Source organism: Bison bison, unplaced genomic scaffold (assembly GCF_000754665.1).
Source record: "Bison bison bison isolate TAMUID 2011002044 unplaced genomic scaffold, Bison_UMD1.0 scf7180017864280, whole genome shotgun sequence".
Lineage (NCBI taxonomy): Eukaryota > Metazoa > Chordata > Mammalia > Artiodactyla > Bovidae > Bison > Bison bison.
Genome location: NW_011494852.1, coordinates 3,654,191 through 3,664,205, shown reverse-complemented (window position 1 = coordinate 3,664,205; position 10,015 = coordinate 3,654,191). Strand labels below are relative to the sequence as shown.

General features: G+C 42.5%; 1 pseudogene; it reads right to left on the bottom strand.

The window, feature by feature from the left end:
• Positions 1-2,284: 2,284 nt before the first annotated feature.
• LOC104995407 lies at positions 2,285-3,171 on the bottom strand (annotated as a pseudogene).
• Between the last annotated feature and the right edge of the window lie 6,844 nt (positions 3,172-10,015).

Sequence of the window (10,015 nt, the reverse complement as noted above, 5' to 3'; positions counted from 1 at the left end):
TGTGTGGATCACAATAAACTGGAAAATTCTTCAAGAGATGGGAATACCAGACCATCTGACCTGCCTCTTGAGAAATCTATATGCAGGTCAGGAAGCAACAGTTATAACTGGACATGGAACAACAGACTGGTTCCAAATAGGAAAAGGAGTTCGTCAAGGCTGTATAATGTCTCCCTGCTTATTTAACTTCTATGCAGAGTACATCATGAGAAATGCTGGGCTGGAAGAAGCACAAGCTCGAATCAAGATTGCTGGGAGAAATATCAATAACATCAGATATGCAGATGACACTACTCTTATGGCAGAAAGTGAAGAGGAACTAAAAAGTTTCTTGATGAAAGTGAAAGAGGAGAGTGAAAAAGTTGGCTTAAAGCTCAACATTCAGAAAACGAAGATCATGGCATCTGGTCCCATCACTTCATGGGAAATAGATGGGGAAACAGTGGAAACAGTGTCAGACTTTATATTTTTGGGCTCCAAAATCACTGCAGATGGTGACTGCAGCCATGAAATTAAAAGACGCTTACTCCTTGGAAGAAAAGTTATGAGCAACCTAGATAGCATATTGAAAAGCAGAGATATTACTTTGCCAACAAAGGTCCATCTAGTCAAGGCTATGGTTTTTCCTGTGGTCATGTATGGATGTGAGAGTTGGACTGTGAAGAAAGCTGAGTGCCGAAGAATTGATGCTTTTGAACTGTGGTGTTGGAGAAGACTCTTGAGAGTCCCTTGGACTGCAAGGAGATCCAACCAGTCCATTCTGAAGGAGATCAGCCATGGGTGTTCTTTGGAAGGAACGATGCTAAAGCTGAAACTCCAGTACTTTGGCCACCTCATGCAAAGAGTTGACTCATTGGAAAAGACTCTGGTGCTGGGAGGGATTGGGGGCAGAGGGAGAAGGGGACGACAGAGGATGAGATGGCTGGATGGCATCGCTGACTCGATGAACGTGAGTCTGAGTGAACTCTGGGAGTTGGTGATGGACAGACAGGGAGGCCTGGCATGCTGCAATTCATGGGGTTGCAGAGAGTCGGAAACGACTGAGCGACTGAACTGAACTCAACTGATTGATGAGGCACATTCTCTGCATCTGTTATTTGAGATTTATAATTGCAAGCAAAGAAACATACTCCTGCCAATTTAAGTAGGAAGATAACTTATTGGAAACCTATCAGAATCCCTGGAAAGCTAGAGAACTGAATTCAGCAAATAGGAATGAGGGAGGCCAGACAGCCAAAGCATGCTAAAAAACTACTTGTTGGATCTCTACTGTCCTTGCTTCTCTGGGGCAAAGTCTGGGGCAAGTCTGGCGCAGAGGTATCTGGTTGTCAAATATAGGTCAAGTGCCTACATCCACACCAAAGCAGAACCTGGACATGATGAATGACACTCACTTTTTAAAAGAAAAGGATAGTACTGTGATGGTATTTTATTTGGACTAAACTGTGAAATCACTGATTGTTGAAATTAAAGTTTTCTAGTGGTAAAACACATAGGTTGCTAAGTGCCAGGAAAGAGGATCTTGATTTTGGCATTGTGTTCTCCTCCTACCTCACACTACAACTTATTTTCAACTTCTGAGAATTGTTAGTTGCTCAGTTGTATCCGACTCTTTGCGACCCCATGGACTGTAGCCTGCCAGGTTTCTCTGTCCATGGGATTCTCCAGGCAAAAATACTGGAGTTAGTTGCCATTCCCTTTTCCAGGGGATCTTCCCAACCTAGGGGTCAAACCCAGGTCTCCCGCAATGCAGGTAGATTCTTTACCGTCTGAGCCACAGGGAAGCCCAGAAGAGGAAGGAATTTGGCTTAAAGCTGAAGACTTTCTTGCATCTGCTTGGCTGAGGCTGAGGCAAGTCCTGTGAGCCTCTTTGTCACAGCAAACAGGAGACTGTGTGCCTGGGGCCACCTTCCTTGTTCTGGAGAAGATGTCATCTCTGATCCCTTGTTTGGCAGGATAGACTGAGATTGCCTGCCTCCTCCTTCCTGAAGGGTGTTAGGAGTACACTGTGAGAAGCTAAAGATGGGGGCGGCTCTGGGAACTTACCTTAACCCAGGAACCAGGCCAGCCAAAACCGTGGTTGGTAGTGGGAGGGAGGGAGAGGGGACGGCACTGGGCCTGAATACATTTGGGGAGGTGGTGCTAGGCTTCAACCAGACAGTAAAAGGAAGCAGAGTTACACCTTTTCTGCTAAAACTGGTTTTAATGAAGGATGGCGCCAAGAGGAATACTGAGGCTAGATGAGCACGGCCCCTCTCTGAGCCATTCCTGGAAGCTTTGCTCATCAGTTTTTCTTCTTCGTGACCCTAAATCTATACCAATGTACAGTGTAGACCAAATTCTGCACCTGATTTGACTCCAAATAATTGAGTATTTGACTATCCCACATGTACTCAGGGGAAAGGACCTTGGTGGGTTTGTGATAAAGCAGGTATTTGTTCAGGTGGCTCTCATCATTTCATGTGGCCTCGATGTGATTGGCCTGGTCAACCATCATCGCCTCATGGCAGGCCTTGGCAAGTCTGTAAACCTCTGGCATGGACTCCCCAAATAAGGCCCCTATGTAATAAAAGTCCTCCTTATCTTCAGGAATATGGGCCTGTGATGGAAGCTGGTGTTCATATTCAAAGTATTTCCGAGTCAATCCATGGAAGCCAGGATGGAGGATGCTGAACAAGGAGGACAGGATCTCCACGCCCACATCATCACTAAACTTCATGTCCACATTTGCACACACAAGGTAATCCACTTCCTGGTGGAAGCGCTACTCAATAAAATTGCTGATCACCTTCATGCGGTGTGTGGAAATCTTCTGCCAGTGGGCATACCTCTGGACCTTGAAGATGACCATCTGCCGTCCTCTCTGAAGGCAAATGAGAGGAACGTAGTCTGGCCGATCAGTGAAGATATAGTAGTTCACCCTGTGTCCCACCATAAAGTACATCTCTGCCATCTCCAGGAAGAGCTTCAGGTGGAAAATGTATTTTTTTTTACAACAAACACAGTTAATCCAATGGTGATGTTCTGAAGCCAGAACTGCTCATTCAGGATGTCAATGTTGAAAGTCCCATTCCAGATGATGGGAGCCAGCCAGGGGGTCATAAGAAGGACATCTTTCATAGGTGGTACAAGCACATCTGGTGGGGAATACACCATCCTTGATAATCTTACATTTTGTGGTGTGTGGTGTTCTTTAATAGTTATGCTTGCCTCAGTTGGGATGTTTTCCAGTTTCTGGTTTCTGGGGTTCAAGTAACAATAGCCAAGAAAGGCTATGATGAAAACTGTTAGAAGAAAGTTCACTCAATGAAACAAGCAGCATTTTTGTGTCCCAGCCAATATTTATAGTACCTGAGCCATGCCTGCACGGCAGAAGAATGTCACCTCTTGTCTTCTCCACCATACGGGGGCACTCATCTCTCCTGACCTTCCACCCTCAGTGTTCTCCCCAGGGCAGGGTGAGGCGGAAAGGCCCCCACTCCCTGCTCACTCCTCCAGCAGCGCAGTCTCCCTTGAGGCCTGACACCAGTGCAAGGGGGCACCTTGACCCAAGGGCATTTTTTGGGGTGCCCTGTGGAGAAAGATGGGATCCTGGCAGGACCTTTATAGACTCAGTTTCTGTCTGAGGTGCTGTCAGAGTAACCAGGTAGCAGGAATTAGTCTACGGACTGCTGGAACTTAATGACCTGTGTGTAGAAGTCTGGGCATGTGAAGCAGATTCAGGGCACTGGCTCAAGGCAGTTCATTGAGTAGGTCAAGGACAGAGATTGTGATGAAAGCGGGGCAGAACAGTAGCCACCAGAGTGCCTGGCCAGGGGGTCAGGGCTTGTGCACTGGCTTACCATTGACACTTACTGTCCATGAGCTAAGCACCGGGTTTCCTAAAGTCTATTAAGTCAAGATCAGACTGTCTTCATGATCACATCCACATAGGCTAACATGGGCCAGCCTTTGGGAGGCCTGACTTGGGACCCACGATTCAGGTGGAGAGGAAAGACGACCTATAGATCAAGGATTGTTTTCCTTTATCCTCTTTATAATGACTTAAAATCCATTGAGTATTTACTTCTTTTTTGATACCTACCTTCCATTAGTGTTAGGATTAGACTACTAAGCTTTATGCACATTATCTTGTTTAATCCTTTCAAGTCTAGAGGATAGATGCTACGTTATCCTCATTGTACTGATGGAGAAATAGGCTCAGGGAGGTGGGTCTTGGTCCACAAATACAAAGCAGCTGTACTCCAAAATATCCTGCATTTTTACCCTCTGACTCATTTGTGCCTTCTCTGAGGTTTCCTTTATTGAGGTGGTTTTTGTTTGTTTTGTTTTTTGTCGGGTTCTTTTGGTTTTCTTCCTTAGGGTTTACATGCAGCTGTCCCTCAGACTTAAGGCCTGAAGACAGTGAAGAGAGGCTAAGACAGTGCTCCGTGCTAACTCAGGGTTCAACACATTACCATTTCACACACCTCCTCCCTCTGATATCCTAGGCAGCTCCAAATATATACCTCCCAGAAAACGAAGCTTCAGACACAGACCCCTCTTACCACACTGTGGAACCAACCACAGGTTAAAAAAAAAAAAAAAAAAATGGTCTCATGGCCAGTGAGGAGTACCTGCCACCTGACCATGGAATGGGCTGGTGCTCCTATATTGTTCTGTGATACCTTGCTCCCACATTCCTTCAGAAGTGGGTGGCTGGGACTTCCTTGGTTGTCCGGTGGTTAAGAATCCACCTTCCAGTGCAGAGGATATTGGTTCAGTCCCTGGTCCAGGAAGATTCCTCATGCCACGTGGCAATTGAGCCTGAGCTCCTCAACTACTGGAGCCCACGTGCCTAGAGCCTGTCCTCCACAAGAGATGACACCTCAACAAGAAGCTTGTGTGCCCCAACTAGAGAGTAGCCCCCACTTGATGCAACTAGAGAAAGCCCAGGCTCAGCAAATGAAGACTCAGTGCAGCCAAAAATAAATAATTTGAAAAAATTTAAAAAGAGAAGTAGCTCGTTGGAGATGGGAGTTGTCCGGGCATTATGAAGTCTTCTCAGTAGAGTTATGAGCATATTGGGAGGAAGAGTGTTCTGATTAATGTCTTTTACTGGAGTCATCTCTTTATGATATAGATTGTGCCTTTTGCTTTGCTGTGCATAAAGATATAGCAGATTCCTGATGAGCAGTCCTGGCTGGAGGGCCCTCCCTAGGAAGTTTCAAAGAGGGTGCAGTGTGGCTTGTTTCTTTTATCCCTTGAGGCTTTGAAAGGTTGTTGTTGAACCACAACCTCTGGGCTCCAGAGGAGAAGAATTCAATCCGGGGCCAGAGACAAGGCTTAACTGCTCAGAGCTTTTATGTAATAAAGTTTTATTAAAGTACAAGTGAGATAGAGAAAGCTTCTGACACAGACATCAGAAGGGGGCAGAAAGAATACCCCTCCTGCTAGTCTTTAGCTGGAAGTTATATAGCTACTAGCAGTCTGCTAATTAAAGGAAGGAAATGTCTCAAAACTCAAAACTCAGAGAATGGCACCAGGCCCTTCACCCACAAGATGCATTCTGAGATTATCTTGGCACCAGGTGAGTCATCCCGGGCCATAAAACAACTGACATGAATCTTGAAGAAAAGCAGATTCCCATACAAATATATAGTTTCATTAACATAGATTAAGAGAACAATGTATGAGTATAACATACTGGTTTGTCAAGTCAGTTCTGAGCCTTTAGGCGAATCGACTTGAAGACAGAGTCTGGGGTAAATGCATAGTACATTAACATAGCTTAAGACAAACTTTCCATAAGAAAAATGCATTGGTTAGCTCAAAGTTTAAGAATAGTTAAGTTCAGGTGGAACCAGGTGTCATGGCAACACAGAATTTTAAGAGAAACCTTTTTTAAATTTGTATAGAGAAGGGAAAAAATATCGCTCGTTTCTTTCCTCCTGCCACATGAGAGGTAAAAATGTTTGACACTTGCAGCCTATTTCCTTCGTTTGGAGACCCCTGGCCTTCCTGCCTGTTACCCTCTCAGCTTCACGAGGTTTACTAACCTCCTTTCGAATAAAAGGTACTGAAGTGCTTTTGTGTTAATGGAGTCATCCTTGCAGGCATCCCAAGGAAACCACTTGACTGAAGAGAAGTAGTCAGCCATGTCCACATATCTGACTGGAGGATTCCAGCAATGAAGCCTTGCAGTTCATTAGGAGAGAGCTTATTCCATGAACTGGAGTTCCAGCATTCTGGAGAGGTATGAGGTACAGTGGAGTACAGTCTCCACCTGTGATTTTTGACAGGGGCTGGGTTTGAATGTCCTCAGGATGCTGTTTCACCTCTGAACTAGGTGGTGGTCTTATGGCATTGGGAGGAAGATAACATAGCAGCTTGAGTGTCTGCGCGTTTCTGTAGACCATGATCTACAGTCACAAGCATTATCTACCATATTTCAGCCTCCTAGCAACCTTAAGAGATGAGAGTAAAACCTAGCATTATAGATAAGGAAACTGAGGTTCAGTGTGTTACAGTGTATGCTAAAGTCATACAGATGCTGGTCAGCAGAATCTGCTCCCACTGCCCATTGCTGGGGAGACAGGCTTGGCTAATTCACCATGTGCCTGTGTACATATTACAGCCACTTTCCTCTGAATTCCTCTGAATACTATCTAAGGAATGGGAACAATGCCCCACCCCTTACACATTAAATATAATTATTTTAAATGAAAATGCCACTATCTGAAGTATTTAGGGACCTGATTTTTTCCCTTTTCTTCTGTTGATTCTTGTTCATGGTGCCTTACTTCATTCTGTGTTTTGTGTTTTAAGTTTTTCTGAGCTCCTGCCATTGGAGAATTCCTTGGTAATTCTTGGAGATTTCTCTTGAGACTGGATTGAGAGAGATTTCTTCCAGATTTTATACATATGCTTCTATCAGGTGCTTCCAAAACCAGCATCATCTTAAAATGAATTCTTAGCTTGAGGTTTTTTTTTTTTGGCGGGGGGGTGGTTCCTCTCAGTTAATTTATATTCAGATTCCAAATTCATCTGAAGTCCTACTGATTGAATTTCAAGGGAAATGTTTTCCACTACACTTAATATTACTTATGAAACAAAAGATTGGGGAGTTTTTTGTCTCTTATTTTCTTCATTTTATTCTTAGATTAAGGGTATTGCATGCTGGGATTAGAATTTTATTAGATTTTTATGTTGTTGGATTTTCTACCTTGATGAGGCCCTAAGATGTCTGGTGCTGCCCATACCCCATTAGTTAATGCAAACTAAAGGTCAGTTTCCCTGAAGCTTGACAAATTCCTCCTTGGAAGAAGTTATCCTACCTCTGTGGGTTCCTCCTTTCTTTAGATTTTGGCTTCCTTCCTATACTTCTTATCTTTTTGCAAACTCAGTGATGTACTCAAAACATGGAGAATCTAAATTATTAGCTAAACTAATAGTTAAACTAGATTAATAGTTTTCAATGGGAACAATATTCAAGGTAACCAGATAATCATAGTGCTGAAATCCAAATTCAGCACTGAATACTCATGTTTTCACTGTAGATAAGCATAACTTTGTGACTAACACTAGTTTTCTTCCAAGAGTAATTTTATTTTTTATCTTACTGAGCTATTATAATATTGACTATAAACAGTGATGCCAACAACTTACTTTGTTTCTGATTTCAAAAGGACTGCTAACATTTTACCATTAAGTATGAAGTCTGATAAAGCTTTTAAATTAATTTATATTTTGTGGTAAAAAACATGTAATGTAAAATTTCCCAGATTAACTACTTGTAAGTGTACTGTTTGGTAATGCTGCTGCTACTGCTGCTAAGTCGCTTCAGTCGTGTCCGACTCTGTGCGACCCCATAGACGGCAGCCCACTAGGCTCCTCTGTCCCTGGGATTCTCCAAGGAAGAACACTGGAGTGGGTTGCCATTTCCTTCTCCAATGCATGAAAGTGAAAAGTGAAAGTGAAGTCGCTCAGTCATGTCCGACTCTTGGCGACCCCATGGACTACAGCCTACCAGGCTCCTCCGTCCATGGGATTTTCCAGGCAAGAGTACTGGAGTGGGCTGCCATTACCTTGGTAATGCTAAGTCTATTCAAACTATTATGAAACAGATCTCTATAACTTTTTCATCACACAAAACCAAAATTCTATCCATTGAAGAGTAAATTCTGATTTCTCCCTCCTTTTGGTCCCCGGATAGCACCATTCTATATTCTGTTTCTATGAGTTTGACTGTTGGGTTCATAAAGACTGGGAGAGATGACTGTTTTTTCATTGCCCAAATTTCAACAGAAGGTCACAAAGCATACAAAGAAAATACAGATCCTTGAATTACCTTACAAAGAGTTTAAAATAACCACCTTAAAGGTGTTCAATGAATGAAAAGAGAACACAGAAAATTAAATGACATCAGAAAAATCATGCATGAAAAAACAAGAATATCAACAAAGAGAAACTCTAAAAAAGAACTATCAGTAATTCTGGAGCTGAAAAATACAATAACTACAATGAAAAATTCACTAGGGAATTTCAACTGCAAACTTGATAAAGCAGAAGAAAGAATTTGTGAACTTGAAACAAGTCATTTGAAATTATCAAGTCAGGGGAACAAAAGAAAAAACAGTGAAGAAAATAATTGCCTAAGGGATTTAAAAGATACCATCAAGTGGAACAATACATGCATTATGGGAGTCCTAGAAGAAGAAAAGAGAAATAAAGGGGCAGAGAGACTATCTGAAGAAATTTGCTAAAAACTTTCCAAATCTAGGGAAGAAAATAGACATATAAATTCAAGGAGCTCAGCAAATTCCAAGTAGAGTTAATTCCAAAATATATGCACCAACATACATTATAACAAAACTGTCAAAAATCATAGACAAAGAGAGAATCTTCAAAGCAGTATGAAAAAAAGTGACTTGTCATGTACATAGGAGCTGCCATAAGATTATCAGTGGATGATGAGAGAAATCAAAGATGACACAAATAGATGGAAAAATATACCATGTTTGTGGATTGGAAGAATCAACATAGTGAAATTAAGTATACTACCCAAATCAATCTACAGATTCAACGCAATCCCTATCAAAGCTACCAATGGTATTTTTCACAGAACTAGAACAAATAACTTCACAATTTGTATGGAAATACAAAAAACCTCGAATAGCCAAAGCAATCTTGAGAAAGAAGAATGGAACTAAAGGAATCAACCTGCCTGACTTTGGACTATACTACAAAGATAAGAAAGCCTTCCTCAGCGATCAGTGCAAAGAAATAGAGGAAGCAACAGAATGGGAAAGACTAGAGATCTTGTCAAGAAAATTAGAGCTACCAAGGGAACATTTCATGCAAAGACGGGCTCGGTAAAGGACAGAAATGGTATGGACCTAACAGAAGCAAAAGATATTAAGAAGAGGTGGCAAGAATACACAGAAGAACTGTACAAAAAAGATCTTCACGACCCAGATAATCACGATGGTGTGATCACTCACCTAGAGCCAGACATCCTGGAATGTGAAGTCAAGTGGGCCTTAGAAAGCATCACTGAGAACAAAGCTCGTGGAGGTGATGTAATTCCAGTGGAGCTATTTCAAATGCTGGAAGATGATGCTGTGAAAGTGCTGCACTCAATATGCCAGCAAATTTGGAAAACTCAGCAGTGGCCACAGCACTGGAAAAGGTCAGTTTTCATTCCAATCCCAAAGAAAGGCAATGCCAAAGAATGCTCAAACTACCACACAATGGCACTCATCTCACACACTTGTAAAGTAAATCTCAAAATTCTCCAAGCCAGGCTTCAGCAATACGTGAACAATGAACTTCCAGATGTTCAAACTGGTTTTAGAAAAGGCAGAGGAACCAGAGACCAAATTGCCAACATCCGCTGGATCATTGAAAAAGCAAGAGAGTTCCAGAAAAACATCTATTTCTGCTTATTGACTATGCCAAAGCCTTTGACTGTGTGGATCACAATAAACTGGAAAATTCTGAAAGAGATGGGAATACCAGACCACCTGACCTGCCT